Source organism: Capricornis sumatraensis, chromosome 23 (genome assembly GCF_032405125.1).
Source record: "Capricornis sumatraensis isolate serow.1 chromosome 23, serow.2, whole genome shotgun sequence".
In the NCBI taxonomy this organism is placed as follows: Eukaryota; Metazoa; Chordata; class Mammalia; order Artiodactyla; family Bovidae; genus Capricornis; species Capricornis sumatraensis.
The window spans coordinates 51,366,336-51,392,841 of record NC_091091.1 but is presented as its reverse complement, the minus strand read 5'-3'; positions in this window follow the sequence as shown (position 1 = coordinate 51,392,841).

Sequence of the window (26,506 nt, the reverse complement as noted above, 5' to 3'; positions counted from 1 at the left end):
CCCAGGAACTTTGCGGCATCAGAGAACCTAGGAAGGGGGCCAGCAGGGCAGGTTCCCTGGAAAGGGGGCTGGGACTCCAGTGGGAGGTCAGGGCCGAGGTGGGGGTGGCCATTGAACGGAGGTGTCCGTCTCCAAGGGTCCGCTCTGGGCAGGCCCCACCTCCCGGTTCGGCAGCCCTGGCCGAGCATAGGCACGTTCCGCTCAGACACAGACTCGGGGACGGGCGGCCTGGGGGTCCCGGAAACGCCCCGGGAGAACACCCCGGACAGAGCCGAGCCTGCGTCCTGCGTCCGTCCTCCCAGAGGAGGAAGTGGGGAGCGTGGCCTCGTGCTCCCGCCCCTTGCCCGCCGATGGTGGCTTCCGCGATCACGCTCCCCTCCTGTCCGCCTGTGGTCCCGGCGCCTGGGCTCGGGGGGCACATGGAGGGCAGAGCACACGTGCCCCGCTTCAGAGTCACCTGGGAGCGCCCACGGGCCCCGCCGCCTGCCAGGCCCCAGGGCGCTTCACCGGAGCGTCAGCAAGAGGCAGCGAGGCCCCCCCCACCCCGAGCCCGCGGCCCCCTCGCTCAGACCCACTCTCCGGGGCAGCCCCGCACAGACTTCCCCCAGCTGCCCACTCTTCTGCGGCGAGGCCAGGCCAGACCCTCCCCCGGGCCAGACAAGAGGCTGCATGTCCCACCTCCTGTCAGCCCACAGATCCCGACCCCAGCTAAAACCCAGTCAGGTCCCCGAAGCCTGTGTGCTGGGCTGCCGCTCTGTCCTGAGAGCGAGGCCCTGGGGGAGTCCCCGGCTGTGCCCCCTGCAGGGCGAGGGGCACTGAGTCCTGCCTGGGCAGACGACCTCTCCAGGGGTGAAGGTCCCGGGGCCTCGTGGCGAGTCCCTGCCTCCTCCAGTGGGGACCGAGGCCAGCGACAGAACCACTGACCTTCACGGCATCAGGCTGACCTTTGAACATAACCACTGACCTTTAAGGACATAAACAGTGACTCCCAGGATGTCAGCTGACCTTTGAGGACATAACTGCTTACCTTTGAGGGTGTAACCGCTGACCTTGGGGCCTGGCGGGAGCCCCATCCCCTTGAGAGGGCCCTGCTGGCCCCTGTGGGAAGGCCCGTTCACCCCGCCCGCTCCATCTGCTCCCCTGAGGGAAGGAGGTGGGAGGGCGGACAGGCCTGGGCCTACAGCAGCGGCTGGAAGACCCCACGGGGGCCCTCACCCTCCAGACTCCCAGCACGACCCCTCTGACCTCGGACCCTTCCCTGTGGTCGCAGCCACCGCTTGCCCCGCTTGCCCCTCCCAGAGCCGAGGTCGCCACAGACTGAGGGCAGGGCCTGGACCCATCTTCCTGCAGCCTCTCTGGCTTAACCTGCAGGCGTGCAAGAGCCTTTATTTCTCTCCTCCAGGTGAGAGTGGAGCGTGGTCGGCTGCTGGGGGAGCCATCTTTCTCACGGCCTGTTTCGGGCCTCTGAACGCAGGGCTCTGGGTGCGACCTCAGGCCCCGGCAGGCGCTCACCTGCAGCAGGAGGCCCCAGGAACTGGACTCCCGCCGGGCTCCCCTGCCAGCCCTTCCCCCAGGGGGGCTCAGCCTCCTCGGAGTGTGCAAGGGCATCACCTCCCCTAGACCCCCACAGCGAAAACTTATAAAAGGGAGAACAGAATAAACCTAAAGCAAACAGAAGAAGAGAACACTAAAGAGCAGAAATCAGTAAAACTGGAAACACAGTGAGGCTGGAAGTGCGTGGAGTGAGGGGCTTCCCTGGAGGCTCAGATGGTAGAGGGTCTGCCCGCCACGCAGGAGACCTGGGCTCATCCCTGGGTCTGAGAAGATCCCCTGCAGAAGGAAATAGCAACTCACTCGAGTATTCCTGCCTGGAGAATGCCAAGGACACAGGACCCTGGTGAGCTACAGTCCACAGGGTTGCAGAGTCACACACGAATGAGTGGCTCACACACACACACACACACACACACACACACACACACACACACACGCACACACACTGGAGTAAATCAATGAAAGAGAGATGGTTCTTGGAAAATAGAAATGAAATTGACATATCTATCAAGACCGATTAAAAAGAAAATTCAAATGACTTGCAGACATAAGGCAGGCTTATGACTTATTAAAAAGATAATAAGGGGAGAAACCTGTGTGCACATCAAGAAGCAACAGTTAGAACTGGTCATAGAACGACAGACTGGTTCCAAATCGGGAAAAGAGTACATCAAGGCTGTATATTGTCACCTGCGTATTTAACTTGTATGCAGAGAACATCATGCAAGATGCTAGAGTGGGTGAAGCACAAGCTGGAACCAAGATTGCCGGGAGAAATATCAATGACCTCAGACAAGCAGATGACACCACCCTTATGGCAGAAAGCAAGAGCCTTTTGATGAAAGTGAAAGAGGAGAGTGAAAAAGTTGGCTTAAAACTCAACATTCAGAAAACAAAGATCAGGGCATCTGGTCCCATCACTTCATGGCAAATGGATGGGGAAACAGTGGAAACAGTGACAGACTTTATTTCTTGGGCTCCAAAATCACTGCAGATGGTGACTGCAGCCATGAAATTAAAGATGCTTGCTCCTTGAAAGAAAATTATGACCAACCTAGATAGCATATTAAAAAGCAGAGACATTACTTTGCCAACAAAGGTCCGTCTAGTCAAAGCTATGGTTTTCCAGTAGTCGTATATGGATGTGAGAGTTGGTCTATAAACAAAGCTGAGCACCGAAGAATTGATGCTTTTGAACTGTGGTGTTGGAGAAGACTCTTGAGAGTCCCTAGGACAGCAAGGAGATCAAACCAGTCAATCCTAAAGGAAATCAGTCCTGAATATTCACTGGAAGTACTGACGCTGAAGCTGGAACTCTAATACTTTGGCCAGCTGACGCGAAGAACTAATTCATTTGAAAAGACCCTGATGCTGGGAAAGATTGAGGGCAGGAGGAGAAGGGGATAAGAGAGGATGAGATGGTTGGATGGCATCACTGAATCAATGGTCATGAGTTTGAGTGAACTCCAGCAGTTGGTGATGGACAGGGAGGCCTGGCATGCTGCAGTCCATGGGGTCACAAAGAGTCGTACATGACTGAGCAACTGAACTGAACTGAACTGAAAGGGAGAGATACTACAAATAACATTAAACACATAAATTTGACAGCTTCGGTGAAATGGACCAGGGTTTTACATAGCATAAACTACCACAAACACACTGAATGTGAATAAGTCATTTGAATATAGCCCTATAACTATGAATACAGTTGAATTTATAATTAAAAGATTCTCCCCAAATTAATCTCCAGGCCCTGATGGTTTCCTTGGAGACCATTTAAACATTTAAAGATAAATTAACACCAATTCTACACAAACTCTTCCAGAAAATAAGAGGAGGGGAGGCTTCCTAACTCCTTCTGTGAAGCTGGTATCACCCTGATACCCAAACGGTGTGAGACGAGAGCCACAGACCCCCATCCCTCACAAACACGGACAAATTCTTACAGAGTATCAGCAGAGTTCAGCAACACCCAGAAAGATTGAAAGTGCAGTTTCCAGGGATGAAAGGCCAGTCCAACTTTTGAAAATGTCTCAGTGTAACCTACCATACGAAGACGTTAAAGAAGGAAAAAAATCAGGCGTTCATATTGATTGATGCAGAAAAAGTGTTTGAAAAAATCAAAACACATTCACGATAAAAATTCTCAGAAATGTCAGAATAGAGAAAAACCTTCAACTTGATGAAGACTATAAAAAAAGAACCCACTCTAACTTTGTACTTAATGGAGAAAAGCTAAATATTTTCCTCCTCAAAAAAGGCACAAGGTAAGGATGTCCACTCCATAACTTATTCTTATTGTGCTGAGAGTCCCACTCAATGTTCAAAAACAGGAAGAGGAATTGAAAGGCATACAGTCCAGAAAGGAAGACATGGAACTGCCCAGGTTGGCAGATGGCGTGACTGTCTATGTAGAAAAATCCCAATGACTGAAAAAAGAACCAAAAAACTACCCAAAACAAAAAGAAAAAGAAAAGGAAACAAACAAACAAAAGCCTCCTAGAACTAATAGCAAGGTTTCAGAAAACAAGGTCAACAAAAATCAGTCACACTTCTATACAGCGGCAATAAACACACGGAAATAAAAGTCAAAGATGAAATGGCTTGCAAACCACAAAAGGAAGGAAGAAATGAAGACGAGGAAGGGGGAGGGGAGAAAGACTTGTAATAAATCTACCAAAACATGTGCAGAACTTTTATGTAGAAAGTACAAAATGATGATGAGAGAATCAGCGGAAGGCACTGCTAAGCTGCTGAGTCGCTTCACTCGTGCCCGACTGTGCGGCCCCGCCAGGCTCCCCCGTCCCTGGGACTCTCCCGGCAGGAACACTGGAGTGGGTTGCCATTTCCTTCTGCAGTCCATGAAAGAGAAAGTGGAGTCGCTCAGTCGTGTCCGACTCTTCAAGACCCCATGGACTGCAGCCCACCAGACTCCTCCGTCCATGGGATTTTCCAGGCAAGAGTGCTGGAGTGGGGTGCCATTGTCCTCCCCAGCAAAAGGCACTAATTCTCTCCAAACTGATATGCAGGCTCAAGACCACTCACCAACATTCAAAGATTATGCTTGTTTTATACACATAGGCAAGGCTATTCTAAAATTTATATGGCAAAGCGAAGGAAAAAGAAGAGAAAAGAAAAGAGAAAATGGAGGGACCTGTCTGTCTCAGCTCAAGACGTTTTAGGAAGACTGGGTGGGGTCTGCAGAGGGGTAGACACAAGGATCGGTGGAACAGAATGGGAGCGCAGACACAAACCCACACGAACGTGCCCGACTGACTCACAAAGACACAGAAGCAGTTCGGAGGAGGAAACGCAGACTTTTTCACAAATGGCACTAGAGGAAGGGGACACCCACACAGAAAAATAAGCCTTGATTGAAACTCACACCTTGTATGAAAATTAACTCAAAATGGGCCATGGATGTCGATGTGAAAGATAAGAGAGGAAAGCTTTCAGAAAAAGTGTATGAGAAAATGCTTACCGTCTTTAAACATCCGGGGCTAAGCAGAGTTCTTGGGCTCCCCAGGTGGCACGAATGGTGAAGGACCTGCCCGTCAGTGCAGGTGGACCTAAGAGACAGGGGTCGGTCCTGAGTCAGGACGATTTCCTGGAGGAGGGCACCGCAGTCCACTCCAGGACTCTTGCCTGGAGAATCCCACGGACACAGGAGCCTGGTGGGCTGCAGTCCATGGGGTCATGAAGAGTCGGGTACAACTGAGTGACGTAGCATGCAAGCATGCAGGCAGAGTTCTCAGTCTTGACATCAAAGGTACAGTTCATAAATGGATAAACAGATAGATTGGACTTTATAAAAATAAAAAAACTTTTGTTCTGTGTAAGGCCTAGTTGAGCGCATGAGAAGATAAGCTATGAACTTGGAGAAAAAAAATCTACAAACCCCAGTAGAAAAAAATCTACCAGTCCTGCATCTGATAGGGGACTGGTATCTAAAACATAGAAAGAACTCTCAAAACTCAACAGTTACACATTAAAAGCAGAACAAACAATCCAATTATGAAATGAGCAAAAGTCACCAAGGGCATTCCACCAAGAGGATCTACAGACGGCAAATTAGCACATGAAAAGATGTTCAACATCATTAGCATTAGGAAAACGCAAATTAAAACCACAATGAGGTATCACTACTGGTTATTCAGAATGGCTAAAATAAAAAAACCCCAATCCGGCAGGAGGCAGAGAGAGATTGGATTTGCAGATGTGGCAGCTGGGAAAAGTAAAACAGAGGGCCCTCTGGACCCCACTTGGCAGCCTGAAAAACAACAGCTAAACGCGCAATTACTATATGACCCAGCAACTGCACCCCTGGGCATTTATCCCAGAGAAATGAACAGTTTTCTTCACACACAAACCTGTGCGTGAATGGCATAACAGATTCATTTATAGGAACCAAAGTGCAGGAGCAGCCCCAGATGTTCTTCAGCAACAAGGCAGCAGAGACACGCCCAGACCACAGACCGCTGCTCAGCCCCAGCAGCGAGGGGGCCGCCAGGTGAGCACCCAGGGGCCTGTGCTCAGTGAGAAACCCGGTCCCAGGGTTGCACATGGTGTGAGTCCATTTCTACGACATTCCAGAAGTGGAAGACTTGCAGAAATGGGCAAGAGATTAGAATTTCCCAGGGTTGGGAGTTGTGGAGTGAGGGCACATGTCTGCATGTGGGTAGGTGTGCAGGTGAGTGTGCCTTGTATGCACAGGTGTGCACAGTTGTCTGCGGGGGGGGGGCGTCTGAGTACACGTGTGTGCACACAGGTGTGCCCAGGTGTGAGTGTGCATGCACGGTGTGTATACAGAACAGCACAGATATTCACCCCTGCGCCACCTGTCCACCCCACTCCTGGCGCCTGGCCCAAGGTGGGTGACTTCTCTGTTTCCTGGGCCCAAGTGTTTTCTGGTAAAAACCATGTTTGAAATGGCTCTGGGAACGGGGTGGTGGACTCAACTTGGAGAGTGTTCAGTTTATACAGCATCTCTGTAGAGAGTTTGTCAGTCACTTGTGGAAGCCTGTTCCTGGATTTAAGGGAACATAAAGTGAGCTCACACCTCCTGCCTCTGTTCCCGCATCACCTCCTGCCTCAGCTCCCGCATCATTACCTGCATCAAGGGTCAGCATGTCTTTTAAACAGGGGACTCTTCTGTGCACTGTATTTAGAATATACCTTGATTAACTGAAAATTGTGTTTTGTACGACTTGTCAGAACAACAGTGATCAGCCGAGCAGAGCCCACGGTCACCAGCTCAAACAGCCGGGCTCCGCCCCCCACATCTGCTGGACAAGCTGCCGCTTGTATTCCGGAAATGAGGAGGTAGGAAGGACGGCATCACCTGCCACGTCAGAACGGGACTGTCTCCAGCCTCCCTTGCATGCTTCTGAAAACCAGTGGAGACACACCTTTCACAATCAGAGGGCCGACTCATGCCAACCCAGGCAAAGAAGACCCAGCAGGTCTTCTCACAGAGGGTCCCCAGAGCAGCACCCATCATGCTCTGTTGTCCGCGGTGAGCTCTGAGTGGGGCCGTGCCCAGTGCCAAGTCCACTCGGTGTCCACACTGGCTGGGAGCCACATCCCACACCTACCTCCCCTGCAGGGACAGCGGGGCTGGGACGGCCCACAGGGGCCCTGCCTGGGGGAGGGCGTCCCCTGGCTGCCCGGGCCCAGCCGGCCCTGGGCTGATGCTGACGAGATAGCTGGCTACAGCACCCGGGGGACCGCAGCTCGGCCAGCCGTGAGCAGAGTGGGAGGGACAGGGCCAGGGTTTTCAAGGAAAGCTGGGGGGTGCTGTTTAAAATCTGAGAGTGAAGCACGCAGCAACAGAGCGAGCTCTGCAAGCTTTGGTCAGAAGCCAGGCCAGCACAGCACTGACGTGTCGGCGTGCAGAGGCCCGCAGCTCACTCCTGACCCTGGCCTGATGCGGGCTGGGCTTCTCCAGGGTGGGGGCCTTCCTGTGGAAGCAGGGGGTGGGCCTGGCCTGGCTCATCAGTGGTACCGAGGGAACCTGCCCTGCAGAGTGGGTCCCGGAGAAGCGTCCACGCTGCTCCCGCACGGACAGAGGGCAGGGCCAGGCCCTGGGGCTGGGGGCAGGTGGTCACTCCTCGTGAGGACGGAAGCTGGCCCGTGTGAGCTCGTCCCTCCACTGTCCACTGACCCTCACCTCCCGTCCAGCCCAGGTGGGCACTGGGCAGGGCCAGGGCTGAAGAGAACTCGGAGGCGTGCAGTGGGTACCCATCAGCATTTTGACAGACACGATCCTTGGTTTCTCGTCCGCGTGATGAAGCTGGAGAACTGGTGGTCGGCTACTCGGGTGTCATCAACGCTGACGGACAGGTTACATCATTGTGCTGAGCGCGACTCAGCTAGGAGCTGGGCCGGGGCTTCTCGAGACGAAACGTGCCCCAAGTAACGAGCTGTCATGGATGCTCACGTTTGTTTGATTCTTTCGGCAGCACAGACGCCACCCTGGACTGATTTCCTGCGGAGACAGGCCGGCAAGGCTGGGATGGTGGGAGACGCCCCACGAGTCAGGGAGTCAGATGCCTCCCTGCAGAGCTGGCCGCAGGCGAGTGAGCGGGGGCCAGCTCCTCGGGCACGGGCTGGAGCCCGGCCGCTCCCAGGCCTCGGGGGTTTCTTTCCATCCTCGGGAAAGTCAGGAACTCTGACAGTGCTTCTAAAGATGGCTCCTAAAGATGGCTCATCATACAGAAAGTGAACACCTAACCTAGCATAACCCAGCATGGCCAGAGCATGTGGACCCGGCCTTAGGTCAAAAGTGCAAAATCACTGCCACCCGGCGCCGTCACTGTGTGGTGAGGTGGGGTCCCAAGTAAAGAGGAGCCAGGCCCACCCCACCCCTGTCCGTCCACACAGGCTGGACACCACGTTCCTCCACTGGCACTCTGCCCTGGCCCGGAGGCCCCCTCCTGACATGAGCTCACATCTGGCCAATTTAGGGATCAGCCCCCAAAGGCCGCCCGCTGGCTGGGCGAGACCCCCGTGGGGACTGCAGGCTCAGCGGCCGCGGGAGCTGCGGGTGGACTCCAGCTGCTGCTGGCCCGGGTGGCTCGGCTGGACGGGCCACACGCTCCGCCCTGGTCTCCCGGGACTGTCCTCTTCTGCCCCGGGCCCCATGCACCAGGAGACGGACACACTGCCCATAGAGCTCAGGTCCAAGGCCACAGTCAGAGAGCATGTCTCTGTGGGGGTCTGAGTTCCTTCTCCCGAGGAGATACGCACAGGAAAAGCTCAGCCAGCTATGGAAGAAGCGCAGTGTATAAGTCCATTCTCCAAGCTGTTATTAATTAGGACCCCAGGAGCCGCGTCCAGCTGGAAGCAGCAGTGGCCGGACCTGCAGCCTCGGTTCCACACGGCTTCCACTCCAGCAGCCCCTGGGGAATTTCTGCTGCAAAGATGACAATCTTCCCTCAAGTTGTGCTGGTTTATTTTTATACCCAAAAGTGCTCTGAAAGAGGACGTTTTATTGTTTTGAAGATCTCACCTAATTGTGCTCATCTCAGTGATAACGTTTCTTAAGGTTTTTAATTTAAAAAGCCATGCAACTCATTTATTTTATAAATACAAAACCACTCAAGCCCCAGATGTATTTAAGTGAAAAAGAATCAGCTTCCCTGATTGGCCTCATAATTCAGCACAGCTTAGAAAGTTTCAAATGCTGTGAATTTTCACATCAGAAGAACAGTTGATAAACAGATAATACAGGCTGTTTGATGCTGAGCTCTGCGGAAGCTCATTTTAAACACGAGGCAGCACATGACCCGACTTGTGTCAGCTGCAGGTTTATAGGCTCTGTGCCTATAGACAGGCACCGACACCTCGGTGCACAGCCACCTTCCATTGCAAGAGAGATTCCCTCAAAAAGTTAAACCTAGAATTACCATGCGGCCCACACAGGCCGCTTGATCCACAGGGGCCAAGAGTCAGGAAGAGCACTGATGCTCGTTAACGGATGAGAAGGAACAGGCGAGAGGCGGCCCATCCACCCCGGGCTGCCACTCAGCCGTGAGGCGCAGTGAAGCCCTGAGCCTCATACGACACTGACGGAGGCTGGAAACGCTGTGCTCCGTGGAGACCAGCCAGGGCAATGGATTACGTGAGTCCTTGCTACACAGAGCGTCCAGAAGAGGTAAATTCAAAGAGACAGAAAGCAGGTTCCTGTCGTCGGGCTTGGGGAGCACGGAGGGGAGCTGCCTCGGGCCGGGGCCACCTCCAGGGATCAGAGGGTCCAGGAGGCCGGCCGCACACACTGAACGTGCAGTGCTGGCCGGAACTGCCCCCAGAGCCCGCCGGCCAGGGGTAGGGGAGCTGGAACAGAAATCCCGTCAGAGGGGAGGGGAGTGTCTTCAGGGCACTCCACTCCGACCCAGAGGGAGGCTTGCCCCAGGAAGCAGGCCTCCGAACAGGCCAGGAAAGCAGATATGCGTGAGCCCTGGGACAGCCCAGCCAACTCACCTCTCCAGGGTGGCCTGTTGAAGGGGTGGGGAAGGTGGGGAGGGGCAGGGGGGAGGCCGCTTCCCTCCGACCAAGGTGCTGTCTGGGCCCTTCCGCACCACGAGGGACAACACAGAGAGCTCCCTGTCTCATCTGCACCAAGGCGATGGCAGCCTTCCTTCCAAGGGTTGCCCGTAATCAGCCATCACACTGAAGCTGAGCCAGGAGAGCTGGGAACGCTCCGATCCTTTCAGCTGGGAGTACCCCAATCTCTCCTTGAGAAGCCCAGGTATTTTACTGTAGAGGTTACCTTGAGGACTGAAAGTTAACACGGCGCCTGGATTCTGACGGAAAGAGACGAAGATGCGATGGCCGTTGGCAGCAGGCATGCCGCCCTGGGGAGGAAGCAGGCGGCCCCGCCAGGCTGGGCCCACCTCTCGGCCGCGTTCCCCAAGGGAGGTGCCGACCCGGTAATGACGCTGCAACTCTTCCGCTCAAAGCCCCCACGGCTCAGCCCTGACTTGGACAGGCACGAGTGCCAAGGGCTGGGGCTCAGGAAGCCCCTCGCCCAGAGCCAGGCGAGGCCCCCAGGGGAGACCCTCCCCCTCCTTGGTCCTCAAGAGCGGGTGCTGGGCTTCGGGGGGACCTGGCGGGAGCAGGGGCTGTGGGCCAACAGACCCCAGGGGACCCCAGGCAGAGCCCTTCCCGTCGCTCGGGCCACGGGCACTGCAGGGGCTGAGCGCCCGGGGGAGGGTCCTGGAGCCCAAGGCGGCCCTGGGCCCTCTGCACCCAGTGACCGCCCGGGGCAAAGGGAGATGCCAGCCACACGGCCTGAGTCCTCTGGTTTTAGGCCTTGACGAGGGTCTCCTTGGGTTGTTCAGGCCGCTGGTTCTGCGAGCTGGGCTACACGATGCCCCTGGTGAGGATGCGTGAGCTTCGTGGGTGAGGACGTGGGGCCTGTGAGCCCAGCGGGGTGGTAGTTAATGGGGCGGAGCCTGGCAGCAGGTGGCCATCGGCAGGGCGCAGGGATCCCAAGGACCTGAGCCCTGTCCGGGACGCGCCCCTACCTGCGGCGTCCGCAACCCCAACCGGCTGTCTCCAGCCCTGTGTGCCCAGCCCCTGGGAGGCCTCGGGCAGCCCCCAACACGCCCCTGGCTCTCCCCTCCAAGCTCCTCACCCTGTTCCTCCTGGAGCCCCTGGGACTGGCGGGACCCTCCCCAGTGCTGTGTCCAGAGATGCAGCCGACGCTGAGCAGAGCCTTGGAGCTCCCTGTGGACCCATGAGAGCCCGTTTTCTGCCTGTCGGCTCCTCCCAGAGCTGAAGATCCGTCCAGTCTCTGCAGGGCCGGCCCAGCTGGCTCCTCAGGACATGAAGCTGGTGTGGGTTTCCCTGCTCAGATGCGTCTCCTGGAACTGAGCCCTTCCAGCTCCGTGCGTGATCTTTGGAGCATCAGAGGGGCGGGCTGTAAAAGTGCCCCAGCTTCACCTCTGAGGAGAGCAGGGCGGCTGAGACCCCAGGGGACTCGGCCCTCCACACCTGAACACTAGCACCCTGTCCAGATCCTCTGGGGTCACCAGGCCCCACCACAGGAGCTGTGCTTTCCCCAGAGTCAGGGGAGGGGCAGGCATGGACCCTGGAACTGAGAGTGAGGGACCCAGTGGGCGGGGGTGATCCCGGGATCCAGAGGAGCCGCTGGGCTGCAGAGCCCACCAGGACCAGGCGTCTGCCTGCAGCACCGTCTCCACCCAGACTATTCCAGAGGGGCCTGTGCTGTCCACTCTCTGCTCTGCAAGCATGACCCCCGTCACTGCCCAGCAGACGAAGAAGGTTCCCGAGAGCCTCCATCACCAGACTCCAGCAGCCTCGCCTGCAGACCAGCTTCGCTGAGCAGTCCTGCCCATGTCATCACCACTGAAGCGGTGAAGGACCCCCTGGACAGCCTGGGCGCCCACGGGACCCAGGAGGCCATCTGCCCGGGAGTCCCAGCCGTGCCTCGGGAGCCTGGGCACGAGCCGGCAGGAGGGCCCACAGCCGCCAGCAGAGCCCCGGCTTCCTGGGTGCCCTCCCCCGACCTCCACCCGGAGCTGTGGCCAAACCCAGCCCAGCCGGGCCAGCGACCCGGTGCCCAGAGAGTGGTCCTCCCGCCAACAGGACGGGCTTCTGGCCTCAGACCCATCCCAGGCGTCCCTCACAAGAGCCACGCAGCTCCCCTGCGGACCCTCAAGAGCCACACAGACGGCCAGCCTGTGTCCGTGAGGGCGGATTATGAGCTGGGAAGAAATCCCTTCCTTTGATGAGGACGCGGGGCCGCCCTCCGCCCTCCACAGCAGGGAGGCTCCCGATGAGAGACCCTCCCCCACCGCCGGACCTTCTCTGAATCGCCCTGCGCCGTGGTCTCCAGGGGCCAGGAACCCTTCACAGGCTGCTCGGACCGAGGGAACGCAGCCCGAGGGCTGGGGTCACTGCAGGGTGTGTTCCCAGCTAGTTTAACCTGGACGGCGGTGCTTTCTACGGAAGGAGCAGGGGCTGGCTCCTCTCTTGCTCCATGGTTTCCGCCACTGATGGTGAAATCCGTCTTCAAAAATCTAATAAAACCCAGTAATAAAGCTTTGGTAGATTACATAGCTTTCTGGGTTGGAACTCTTCAGAAGCTGGCTGGCGGGTTGGGTTTGTTACCATCTACACAGTAGCCTTTACGACGCGCCCGTCACAGGAAGGGGCCAGGTTCTCACACCGCGGGCTGGACGCACCAAGCACTCCTGACACCCGCTGTCTGTGGGGCTCACTTTAACCCCACGCGTTACTCAGACACACCTGCAGCCCTGAGTGCACTCCAGCGCCTGGATGCCACCTCGAGGGCCCAGGGGTCTTGCGGGCCTGGGGAGGGGTCTCGCGGGCCCGGGGAGGGGTCTGGTGGCCCCGGGGAGGAGTCTCGTGGGCCCGGGGAGGGGTCTCGCGGGCCCGGGGAGGGGTCTCGCGGGCCGGGGAGGGGTCTGGCAGGCCCAGGGGAGGAGTCTCGCAGGCCTTGGGGTCTGTGGGCCCGGGGAGGAGTCTCGCGGGCCTGGGGAGGAGTCTCGTGGCCTGGGGGAGGAGTCTCGCAGGCCTTGGGGTCTGCGGGCCAGGGGAGGAGTCTCGCGGCCCGGGGGAGGAGTCTCGCAGGCCTGGGGAGGAGTCTCGTGGCCCGGGGGAGGAGTCTCGCAGGCCTTGGGGTCTGTGGGCCCGGGGAGGGGTCTCGCGGCCCCGGGGAGGAGTCTCTCAGGCCTTGGGGTCTGCGGGCCAGGGGAGGAGTCTCGCGGCCCGGGGGAGGAGTCTCGCAGGCCTGGGGAGGAGTCTCGTGGCCCGGGGGAGGAGTCTCGCGGGCCTTGGGGTCTGTGGGCGCTCGTGCTGAACGGGCCGGCGCTGGAGCGGCTTCCTCAGGAGGCTGGACTGGTCCCTGAGAGTCTCCAGCTGCCTGCCCTCCCTGGGGCCCCCCAGACGACCCCCCTGGCCTGACAGCATCAGCAGGCCAGGCGATGGGAGGCAGGTCCAGAATCAGCTCACGGCCACACTCGCCCCCCAGGGGACACATGGACGTTTGCGGGAAGGAGGCAGTCAGCCTGGCGCCCTCTGGGGCTGCGGGGCAGCTCAGGACAGGGGCACGCTCACCTACAGGCATGGGGGTTCAGGTGGTGCCGGGGATGGGCAGTCCTGCTTCCCCCGCCTGCCCTCCCAGCAGGGCTCCCCGGCCCAGGGTCCTCGGCGGGGCTCCCGCAGGCTCACAGGACGCCCGGGACCTGTTACTCAGCGCTCGCAGCTCAGCACTCTTCCTGCTGGCTCTCTGAGGCCCCGATGCCCCTTCTGTCCCCCCGGCTTCCTGCCGGGCACTGGGAGCCGGCCGAGCCCACGCGCCCTTGGCCAGAGACCAGCAATGGACCGCTATTTCCAGAAATCTTAGATAGTCACACCGTGCAACAGGAGTGAGGGCCTCCCGAAACCCCCTGGAGTTGCTCCTGACGGGGGTGACGGGCACCATCAGAAAGAAAGGCCTACACCCCCAAACCCAGTCCCGCAACAGCTTTTCAGAATCCTGCAAGAAGGACTGGACGACCTGGAGACGATCGCGCTGTCAAAGAGGACCTGGGCCCGGCTGGGCGAGGGCGGGGGACAGTCGGATCCCAAGAGACGACAGTGAGGCTCCTACGGCGTTTCGCCCGTCAGAGCACCTGGGCCTCTCAGGCAGGGGGAACCGGCTCCGCCGCGGCAAGCAGCCGGAGGACCTGACCTGGGGCTGCTCCGGGGCTGCTCAGGGAGCCCTCGCCCCCGCGCCCCCAGCCGCCTCGTGTTCATCTCCTCACCGAAGTGCTGAGGCCTTAGATGTCAACAGCAGGACGATAGCGACAAGACGAGGGAAGAGACCTTCCCAGGGGACGGCTGTGGAACCAGCTTCATCTTCTCGTCTCCGCCCCACGGAGAGGACCAGTCGCGTGGAGACCGAGCCTGGCTCCCCGAGGTGTGGGAAGCCTTCAGGGGTTCCCACAGAGGAACCCTGAAGCGGGCAAAGGCTGGTTTAAAGTGACTTTTGATTCATCACGAAGACTTTTCAGATTCTGTTTTGGAAGGCTGGGCCCCAGGGGACCACAGCTGCTAAGACTTGGATTCACATCATCTGATCGACGCTCCAGAGGCACCCCCAACCACAGCAGTGCTTGTCCCCATCCTGCCGCTGCCTCAACCACCCACGTCCACCCGGATCCTGGTCTCCACTGCCTCATCCACCCACGTCCACCTGGATCCTGGTCTACACTGCCTCGTCCACCCCACGTCCACCCGGATCCTGGTCTACACTGCCTCGTCCACCCCACGTCCACCCGGATCCTGGTCTACACTGCCTTGTCCACCCACGTCCACCCAGATCCTGGTCTACACTGCCTCAACCACCCACGTCCACCCGGATCCTGGTCTACACTGCCTCGTCCACCCCACGTTCACCCGGATCCTGGTCTACACTGCCTCGTCCACCCCACGTTCACCCGGATCCTGGTCTACACTGCCTCGTCCACCCCACGTCCACCCGGATCCTGGTCTCCACTGCCTTGTCCACCCACATCCACCCGGATCCTGGTCTACACTGCCTCAACCACCCACGTCCACCCGGATCCTGGTCTACACTGCCTCAACCACCCACGTCCACCCGGATCCTGGTCTACACTGCCTTGTCCACCCCACGTCCACCCGGATCCTGGTCTCCACTGCCTCGTCCACCCCACGTCCACCCGGATCCTGGTCTACACTGCCTCGTCCACCCCACGTCCACCCGGATCCTGGTCTACACTGCCTCGTCCACCCCACGTCCACCCGGATCCTGGTCTACACTGCCTCGTCCACCCCACGTCCACCCGGATCCTGGTCTCCACTGCCTTGTCCACCCCACGTCCACCCGGATCCTGGTCTACACTGCCTCGTCCACCCCATGTCCACCCGGATCCTGGTCTGCTCTTCCTGGTCCACCCCAGGTCCACCCGGATCCTGGTCTGCACTGCTCGCGGTCGGGCGGGGAGGAGGTGTCTGGGGAGCCCTGTCTCCAGCCACACATGGGGCAGCTGTGGGGAGTGGGAGGCTGTGCTATACAGTTGGGGCTGAACTGATTGAGCCCAGACAGCCTGGGACACGGGGAGAGGCTCTGACCCTGTGAGCCTGGGACATGGGCACCTCTGGATGATGCTGACTTCTTGGGGTTCTCTACTTCAGGGCTCTGCCTGAAAGTCGTGAGTCACCGGCTTCCTCTGCAGGAGGTGGTACAGCCCACCCATCACCGTGGGGGGCACCAGCTGGTGCCTCAGCTCTGGCCATGCGCACACGTGGCTGCAGACCCCACACGGTGCACAGGTCGGGGGTCTGAGCTGCTGTGACGGGCACCATCCTTGTTTCCTTTGATCGTTGCTGGCGCTGGCCACCCCAGCCCACCCTCAGCCTCAGGGAGCTCCTATTGCTCTCAGAGCCCGTGCCCTCTGCCCTGGGCCACACCTGTGCCCCCTCCCATTCCCACCACAACGCTGGGGGCTTGAGTCCCTTTGGAGGAATATAGACAGTGAGGCTCTGTGTGTGTGGTGTGTAAGCTGTGAGTGTGATATGTAAGTGTGATGTGTGGTGTATGAGTGTGTAGGGTGTGAGTGTGGTGTGTGTGACATGTGGTGTATGAGTGTGTAAAGTGTAAGTGTGCTGTGTGAATGTGAACTGTGTGGTGTGTGAGTATGTAGGGCATAGGTGTGATGTGTGAGTGTGTAAGGTATGAGTGTGTATGGAGTGAGTGTGGTGTGAGTGTGTAAGGTGTGAGTGTGGTGTGTGAATGTGTAAGGTGTGACTAATGTGTGAGTGTGGGGTTTGAATGTGGAGTGTGGTGTGTGAGTGTGCAATGCACGAGTGTGGTGTGTAGGGCTTGCCTATGTGAGGTGTGAGCATGGTGTGTGAGTGTGAAACATGGTGTGTGAGTGTAAGATTTGGGAGTGAGGTGTGTGTGGTGTGTGTGTGTAAGGTGTGTGTGGTGTGAATGTGAAGTGGTGTGAGTGTGTAAGGTATGGGTGTGTATGGTGTGAGTGTGGTGTGTAAGGTGTGAGTATGTGAGGCATGAGTGTGTAAAGTGTAAGGCGTGTGTGAGGTGTGTGTAATGTGTGAGCATGTTGTGTGAGTGTGAAGCATGGTGTGTGAATGTGTAAGGTGTGAGTATGGTGCATGAATGTGTGGTGTGTGAGGTGTGAGTGTGTGAAGTGTGAGCATGTAAGGTTGAGTGTGTAAGGTTTGGGTGTGTATGGTGTGACTGAGGTGTGTAAGGTGTAACTGGTGTGAGTGTGAACCATGCTGTGAGTGTGTAAGGCGTGAGTGTGTGAAGTGTGGGCGTGACACGAGTGTGTAAGGTGTGTGTACGGTTGTGTGTAAGCTGTGAGCATGGTGTGTGAGTGTGAAGTGAGGTGTGTGTGTAACGTGTGAGCGTGGGCACACGCACAGACAGAAGCTCCCGTCCATGTGGCCCGAGCCCCGCCGGCCTCCCTGGGCTCGGGGTCCCTGTGGCGCCCCCCAAGGCGCTGGCCGCTGGATCTCGCCGCCTTGGCCCGGCCGCTGCGAGCGGTCGCAGAGGCGTCAGAGTGAGCCCCGACCTCCACGGAGGGAGAGGAAGAGGGACCCCGGTCTAGCCCGGAGCTCAGTCCCAGCCCCTCCGGTCAACCAAACCGACCCCGTGACCCGGCGCCGGGGCCCCGCTGGTCCCTGTTCCTGCCCGGCTTGGTGGGAACTGTGCCCTTTGAGCCCGAAGTGCCCGTGGACGAGTTACAGAGGCCACGGGCGCTCTGCAGGCCAGCGGGCGATGTGGCGGCTTCTTCTTCAGAACCTTTTACTACAACCTCCTGAGAAGGTGCGTTTGACCAGCCGGCCCTGGCCTGGGTGGAGAGGCGGGGGTCCTGCAGCACTGCCCCCCACGGCTGCCCCGGGGCCTGCCGGGCAGCATGGGGGCTTCCAGCCGGGACCCTCGCTCACGGCCACGTGGTCCCGCATGGCACTGCCGTGTCCACGGGCACGCGGGTGAGGCCGTGTTCAGAGGCCAAGGACTGGCTCTTCCAGCCCTGCCCCCACAGCATCCTGGCCCATGACGCCCACCCTTGCTGCTCAGCCAGTGCCCACTCGTGGCCTCCCTGAGGCAGGGCCCCTCACCCAGCCCTGCTCAGCAGGCTCGGCCCCCGGGGGTCTTTCTGAAGAGAGGGGTCCGGGAAGGCTCCTTCCTGGGGCAGGTGACACCCTGTCCCACGGCTGGGGGAGAGGCTCAGAGAAGAACCTGCGTGACCTCCCACCCTTCCTCCTCCCAGTCACCGCCCGCTCCCAGGCCACCTGGCCCTGCCAAGCTCCCCTGAGTCCGGAAAGGGGGCCTGATCCCGTGCAGCTCCAGGTCCCCCGTGCAGCTGACGTCCGGTTACAGGGGCTGGTTTTCTGTCCGAGGGGGTGTTCAAAAGCAACGTCCCCTCACAGACTCTGCAGGACTGACACCCACCGGTAATGGACTTTTTCCGAATTTCTCCTTCCTGCAGAAATAAAATGAATTCCATATGCGGAATAAAATATTAATGCACAGCTTTTTATTAGGTTGCGAGCCCGCAAGATGAAGGATGACACTGTGCCCGAAGGCAGTGCCGTGGAGACCGTGTCCCGGGGGCTGTGCCTGGGTCCCAGGGCTGCCTGAGGATGCTGGCAGGCAGCCAGGACGGTGTCCGCCAGAGCTGGGCATCCTCACGGCCCAGCGGCTCAAACACAGCGACCCCTGAAATCTGCAGAAAGTCGGCTCCTGCCCTCGTGAAGTCCCGGCACGTCCAGAGCCGGCTGGAGCCCCCGGTGCACCCAGTGCCCGTGGCGTCGCCGTGGGTCACGCGCTCCCACCACGTGGGACCCGCCAGCGCAGCCCTAAGCCCCCCGCCCTGGGCCCCCGGCTGCCCCCAGCTCACCAGCCACCCTAGGCGCGAGCCCGGCCCCCTGAGGTGTGCTCCCCCGGTGAGGGGAGTGCTCCATCCAGCGGGATCAGGACCCAGGGGCCAGGAACCCCGCCTGGGCCCTCAGACCCCGGGCCCAGCCGTGGCTGTGACAGCCGCTCCTCCCTGAGCCTACACCTGATGAGGAACGTGCCTGGTACCCTTGGAGGCCTGAGGAATGAGGGCACTTGAGGGGCATCCGTCTGAGGTCACGGGTCCTGAGATCTGCAGGCAGGCTGGGTGTTCACATCTCCCCAGGGCAGGGCAGCAGGGCAGCAGGACTCCATGGGGTGCCAGCGGCCAGAGCCGCCAGTGCAGGCGCCCAGCGGAGGGAAGGGCCCAGGCTCCCCATCAGGCAGAGCCTGCCGCGCCGACCTGCAGCAGGTCCCGTGGGAGAATCGCCTGGCCACGGGACCCTAGGGAGCATCAGGACAGAGTCCTGGCTTGAGTGGAGCTCAGGAACATTCCAGTCATCTACAAAGGCCAATCGTTTCCTTCTGCAGGCGGCCCAGACTTGCTCAGGGCCTGGGGGGCAGCTGGGGAGGCCAGGTGACTTCAGGGGACCCTTCCACCTGAGGGCCATCTGCATAGGATCAGCGGAGCCCCGGGGTGTGGGGGCCTCCCCTGCTGCAGGCAGGCTGGGCTCCACCCGCAGAGCCTCAGAGCGTCCGGACCACAGACTCCGGCTCACACTGTGGGCGGGGCAGCGGGGGCCGGGACGAGGGCCCCATCTTCCTGCACACACAGGCTCTGCAAGGCCCCCGGCCCCCGAGACCCCCTTTAGAGCATCGGCCTCACCTGCATCCGGGGCCTTGCTGGACCCCGCCGGCTCCCTGACCTTTCCGGCCCGGGTCTTGCGCCCACACCTCCCCGCCCCCGATGCCCCGACTCACTGCATCTTCAGCAGGAGGTTTCACCTGCGGCTGGTGCTCCCACCACGGCCCCTTCCCCAGAGGCTGAGGACAGAGGGAGGCGGGGAAGCCAGCGGCCAGGGATCCTGTCCTTCCCAGAGAGGCCCGCTCACAGCCCAGGTGGCTTTAAGGGGCTGAGACTAGGCAACTCATGGAGCGTAACAACACCTGACAAGCCTTATGTCTAAACGTGTCCACTCAGGCTGCAAAAGGGCCTTATATAACCCAGGCCGGCGTGCTTACTAAATTATGGTGAACCTTAGAGAGGAGAGGGAGGCGGGCAGGGGAGAGACAGGGAGAAACAGAGAGAGACAGGGAGAGACAGGCAGAGACAGGGAGAGACAGAGAGACAAGGAGAGACAGAGATAGACAGGCAGAGACAGGGAGAGACAGGCAGAGACAGGGAGTGAGGGAGGGGAGAGACAGAGAGAGACAGAGAGACAGGGAGAGACAGAGAGAGACAGGCAGAGACAGGGAGAGACAGAGAGACAGGGACAGGGAGAGACAGGCAGAGACAGGGAGAGACAGAGAGACAGGGAGAGACAGGCAGAGACAGAGAGAGACAGGAAGAGACAGAGAGAGACAGGGAGAGACAGGCAGAGACAGGGAGAGACAGGCAGAGACAGGGAGAGACAGGCAGAGACAGAGAGAGACAGGAAGAGACAGAGAGAGACAGGGAGAGACAGGGAGAGACAGAGAGAGACAGGAAGAGACAGAGAGAGACAGAGAGAGACAGGCAGAGACAGAGAGAGACAGGGAGGCAGAGAGAGACAAGAGAGAGACAGGGAGATAGCGAGTGAGGGAGGCACCTCACAGGCCCTTGGCCACCTGTCAACAGTGTCGCCCGGGGGTGGGGTCACCCTGCTGGCGAGAGTCAGGGTCCCCCAGGGGTGGGGTCCCCTCTGCCTGTGGCGCCCCTGCCTCATGGGGAGGGCTCTGTCCCAGCCAGCTGGGCTCGCCCTACTGCTCCCGGGGCCAGGGGAGCCTGTGAGTGGAGCCGGGCGATTCCTGGTGGGGCTGCTTCTCTGCCTGAAGTTGGGGGAAGCCTCCGGCACCAGTGGGCTTCTGGTCATCGGTACCCCAGCTGGTGCGGCCCCTCTGAGGCGACAGCCTGCAGGTGGCTGGGCCTCTGTCCCTGATGGAGGAGCTGGGCGTCCAGACACCTGAAGGTGTCACAGGCAGCAGACCCCCAGGTCTTGGTCAGCGCCCCTTCAGGGCTGGGACGGATAGGCAGGGCTTGCACCCTGGTGCGTCAGCTGGAGTCTTGGCCCCAGATGGCAGCTGAAACGGGCCACGAACGCCCCACAGGATGGGCTTGGTCACCTCCGAGACCTGGTGCCCCTGAGTCCAGCCCAGCCCACAGCCTTGTGTGCCCAGCTCCCCCAAAACACATGTCACTGGAGCAATAGAAACCACTCAACCTAAAAATAAAGAGAAAGTGATTTTCATCAATGAGGAGAGCATAACAGCATCAAGCGGCTTAACATGCAGCTTATTGGAGCCTCATAAGTCAAGCAGAAAGACACTGGGGCAGAAAAAATTTGAAGACACAAAGGCCAAATTTCTTAAACTTGATGAAAAACATAAATTTACAAACCCAAGAAACCTGGCAGGGTAATACCAAGGCCATGCTCCATAGGCCCCAAATTAACCAATTATTGTAATCTATCAACCGAATAATTAACTATGCTAATTGTTTAAATTATGGCAAGATTCAGGTTTGACTTTTCCAAGCCAAGTAACTGGAGTTCTATAGTTTCTGAGCTGTTGACACAGACATGTGATGAAGTAACATGTACTCTTTCCCATTTGGCTACTGAACCGTCCGAGGCTGCCCCCTTGGCTAGTACCTCTGGCTGCAGAGTTTATAGATTTTCACTGTAATTGTAGAGTTTGCAGTGGTCAAGTCCCTTCCAACAAAGTTCAAGTACAGTTTTTCTTGATGTTTCCTCCAGTAAAGGAAGTCTCCGGCTTCTGCTCTATGGGGCCCCTGGTCTTCTGCAGGGCGCAGGGGCACAGAGGTTTGGGGGCCTGGGGGGAAGAGGCTTTGAATCCTGCGTCTGTGCCTGACAGCTGGACCGCAGCCGTGATCACTCAGGACAAAGTCCGGCGGGGCGTCCCCCTCGGGAGGCAGGGAGGCGGCCGAGAAGCGGCGCCTCTGTCCGGCATCAGACGTTCAGGGCCTGACGAGAGCTTTTCTTTTCTTCTGTGGAAACAGAGGAGCAGAGCTCAGCCCTGGAGCAGATCACAAACCCGGTTTCCGGGTCTGCGAGCGGCTGGCCGACCTCCTGCGTCTGAGCTCGATGCCCCACTCGAAGGCGGGGTGGACGCAGCCCCCGGCGGGTCCTCCTGCTGCAGAGCGCCGTCTCCGACAGCATCACCACCATCACGGGGTCCTGCGCCCTGAGAGGCCCGCCCACAGCAGGTGGGAGGCTTACCACGCATCAGCTCCCGCGTGTGGACAGGGGCGGTCAGATTCTCAGCGACTCCAAGCCGGAAACGTGGAAGGGAAGCTGTGAACACTGGTTTGGAGAGCCATGGGCAGACATTTGGGGAAACATTTGGGATTCGGGGTTCGGTCCAGTTTGCAGGGAGATGACGAAACCTCGGAGACGGCCAGTGGACTGGGTCTGATAACGGGCATACAATCGTTTTCTGCTGAAACACAGATTTCAGTAAACCCAGAACACATCTTCACCAAGGATAATCACAGTGAGACTAATTTGTTTGCAAAATAGGTCTCGTCTCATTGAACTTGGCCCAATTATTGGCTCAAGTGCAGCAAGAACAGTGGTTCTTTGCAAAACCTCCAGTCGACATGAGCTTTAGCAGCATCAAGGAGCTTTACTGGGTCTGTGAAGGCAGTGATGAGAAACCTCAGGTCAGACAGTTAAAAGCCTCTCTAGGGACTTCCCTGGCGGTCCAGGGCTTAAGACTCCTTGCTTCCACTGCGGGTGGTACCCATTCCAGCCCTGGTTGGGGAACTGAAGATCCTTCATGTTGTGCGGTGCAGCCAGAAAAATAAAAACCTGTCCAGCTTAGGAAGCCAAGGACTCACCCAGGTGTGTCCTCTTATAAGTAGAACAAATTTTTATTTAATTTATATAAGTCCCTATATTGCCATGAACATAATATTCAGTAAGAGTTTCTGAATTCTGGAGGATCAGGCCGGGAGGGGTTCTCCTGGTGGCTCGGTGGTAGAGAATCTGCCTGCCAACGCAGGATCCATCCCTGGGTTGGGAAGGTCCCCTGGAGGAGGAAATGACAACCTGCTCCAGTATTCTTGCCTGGAGAACCCCATGGACCTCAGAGCCTGGCGACCTACGGTCCATGGGGCAGCAAAGACTCAGACACAACCGAGAGACTGCACATGCAGGCAGGGAGACAGGGAAACGTTTCAATTCTCTTCATACAAAAGTACGCTTTACCAAATTGCTGTAAGTTACAGATGAAAAAAAAAGAGAGAGAAAAGAGATTCTGCAGATCTGGAGTACTAAACATCAAAGACCCAACAGCATGTCAGAGAAAAAGTTGTAAAAAGTATAATCGTCCTCATCAGGTCATGCAACTAATTCTTTCTTAAAAACTGTCTATTTATTGGGCTGCACCGGGTCTTCGTTGCGGCAGGCGGGTGCTTTATTCGAGGCGCGTGTGCTCCTAGCTGTGGTGTGGACAATCTAGTTCCCGGACCAGGGATCGAACACGCTGCCCCCAACACCCGCCTCCCACCCCCTGCCCCCTACCCCCCGTCCCCCGCCCCGTGGGAGCATGAAGTCTCAGCTCCTGCACCACCAGGGAAGTTCCAGGTAATCAATTGTTGTTTTGCTCAATTTGAGGTTGGCAGTTTCATGAATCAATTTCCCCTTAAGAGTTTTAGCAATTCTTTCTAAGTTCAATGGTATGACCTGTAATTCTTTCTGTGAAGAGCCTTGCGGATGAAGCACTGTTTTCTGCTGCTGATTAGAAACGCTTTCAGAAAACAAACAAACACACGTAAAATAGTAACTGAACAACAAAAGCTGTAAAAACAGCCATGGCTAAGAATCTAGTGAGAGTTCACGGTAAAGAAAATGATGTGATTGGCAAGTAAATTCGGTTATTTCTGTGACATACTTAATATTTTAAAATGATAATTGGAAATATGATGGATTATATGGACAATAAGGACATTAACAGGTTTTTAGAAATTCTGTATGTTCTTTCGGAATATTAGCAACAGTGGCTCAGATGGTGAATAACCTGCCTGCACCGCAGGAGACCCAGGTTCGATCACTGGGTCAGCAAGATCCCCTAGAGAAGGAAATAACCATCCACTCCAGTTTTCCTGCCTGGAAAATCCATGGAGAGAGGAGCCTGGTGGGCTACAGGCCATGGGGCTGCAAAAGAGTCGGACACACCTGAGGGCTGAGCACACACACCACTTAAAGTTTTCTTTGGGAATTTCGTCCCTCTTTCATGTGAGGCTTATTCCTGGGCATCCGATCTCTGTTATTGCTGTTACTGTGGTTGCCGTAAAGCGGGCCATTTCCCCCTTTTCTCCTAACTGGCCGTTTTCTAATGGGCAGTCTGTGGATTGTTACAATCCACTCTGCAGCTGCCCTTCTGGAATTTTCTTATTTGTAACAGCGTCCTGGAGTGTGCAGGTATGGAACGACACCACCCTGAAATAGCAGTGGTTTTTACCTCTTTCCTCATTTTGACACCTCTTATTCCTTCCCTTTGTCAAATGACGTCAAGGTGGTGAGGGACAGTCCAGTATAGTCCAGTCTCCTAGAGAACTGCATGGACAGAGGAGCCTGGCAGCTGCAGTCCCTGGGGTCGCAAAGAGTCGGACGTGCCTGAGCGACCAACGCTTTCATTTCACTTTTTCACTCCACGCCGATACGACCTAAAGAAGGTTATTAACCATTGTTTCTACTGGACAGCGGAGAAGGCGATGGCACCCCACTCCAGTACTCTTGCCTGGAAAATCCCATGGACCAAGGAGCCTGGCAGGCTGCAGCCTGTGGGGTCGCATGGACAGAGGAGCCTGGCAGCTGCAGCCCGTGGGGTCGCATGGACAGAGGAGCCTGGCAGCTGCAGCCCGTGGGGTCGCACAGAGTCAGACGTGAGTGAGTGACCAGCGCTTTCATTTCACTTTTTCACTCCACGCCGACACGACCTAAAGACAGTTATTAACCATTGTTTCTACTGGACAGTGTTCTCCTTGTCACTTAACAGATCAAATCAGCCTGATTAGTCCAACATCCTCTCTATAAGGAGAGAGAACGAGTCTGAGATTTCCCACACTCTGGAAAATCCCAAAGATAATTTGAGGCCAAAGAGACTCCATTTAGAACTTGATTTGGGGAAGTTTGTTGAAACTGTCAGTTGCCTACTCGTCCAGCTCTTTGCGACCCATGGACTGTAGCCTGCCCGGCCCCTCTGTCCATGGAATTTTCCAGGCAAGAAGGCTGGAGCGGGTTGCCATTTCCTCCTCCAGGGGGTCTTCCCGACCCAGGAGTCGAGCAGGGGTCTCCTACACTGCAGGCAGACTCTTCGCCATGGGAGCCACCTTGGCGTGGAAACATGGAATGTAAACTGGTGCGGCCTCTGTGGAAACAGTGCGGAAATCCCTCAACAAGCTGGAAGGAGGGTGCGTGTGGCCCAGTGAGCTGCTTCCGGGAGCTTATGCTGATTTTATGTGGAGAGGTGACTCTGGGAAGGTGCCTGAGGCTGGGGGCCGGTTTCCAGGGAACCCACCGGGAGCGGAGATGGACGTCAGGATACCCACAGTGCCACAGGGCTGCCTGGCGGGGGTGCGAGCCCCCCACTCCTCACACAGTGAATCCTTGCAGGTTTGTGGTCACTTTTACTAAAATCCTGAAATGAACTTGAACTAGGACTTCAGCCACTCCAAAGCTCTCCTTCCCGAGTGTGGGATTGCTGTGCAGTTGGTTGAATGTTGTCCCAGAGAAGGAGTGTCCGCGTCCTGGCCTCTGGTCCCGGTGGACGTGACTTTATGGACGTGACAAGTGCGATTCAGGGCCTGAGATAAGATCGTCCTGGGTTTAGGGTAGACCCTAAATCCAGCCACTGGTGTCCTCCTGAGAGGAAGGGGAGGGGTATCTGAGACAGAGACGTGATGGGGCGGGAGTCCCGTGACGACGGGGCAGAGGCAAGAGGGATGTGGTCACCGGCCGGGGACACCCGGGGCCCTGGGAGCTGGGGGAGGCGGGAAGGAGCCTCCTGGAGCCTCAGTGGGGTCAGGGCCTCGTGCACACTTTGCCCCAGGAGGCCGTCAGCTTGTGCTGGTCTGCGGGGCGGCCTCAGGAGGCCGATGCGTGGACACCTGTCCCCCCGGCCCACCTCCCGTCTGACCTGAGGCTCTAGGGGTGTTCCTGGAATCACCGCACCTGGGCAGGCGTTGGGGGGCCTTGGGGCTGTGACCATTCAGAGGCGACTTTGTGCCCAGGAAGTGAAACCCAGCCTCCTCCCTGCTCCCAACCCCGTGAGCACATGGGACACCCCCCACAGGGCAGAGGGAAGGACGGACCACTTGATCAGGCCTCCGCAGAAGCCAGTGGGGCTCAGAGTCACTCGGGAGAGTGGCCTGAACAGAACTGACACACACAGAATGGGCAACAAAAAGCCCTTATATTTTTCACTTTCAGCCGTTGGCACTCACAAGCGCTTCATTCCGTCTGCACTTCGTGGGGGAGGTCTTTAAATTTTAATTCCAGTCTCAGGACAGAGGGCCGCTGCTCTACTTTTTTCCTTGGAAAAGATTGGGAGCGTCTCACCAAGAAAAAAGCCATGCTCTTCATCAATAATGGAACGCAGGCAAGCCACTGAGGCTGAATTTTTCAAGCCTCCATGAGTATTTCCATGAATAATGAGAGATCCTCAGATGGCCACGTCCGGGCCAGTGGGGCCGTGCCGCCCTCTTCCTGACCCTCCTGATGCCATTTGTTTAAAACTAAGGCCAGTGGTTTCATCCCCCAATTCACTGAAGACAGACATGGGTGAAGGTGACACCAGAGAGCCGTCTGTCATGAGCTCACATCGACCGTCCTCAGAAGACAGGGTGACGAGGCGGGCCTCGGGCTGGTGCAG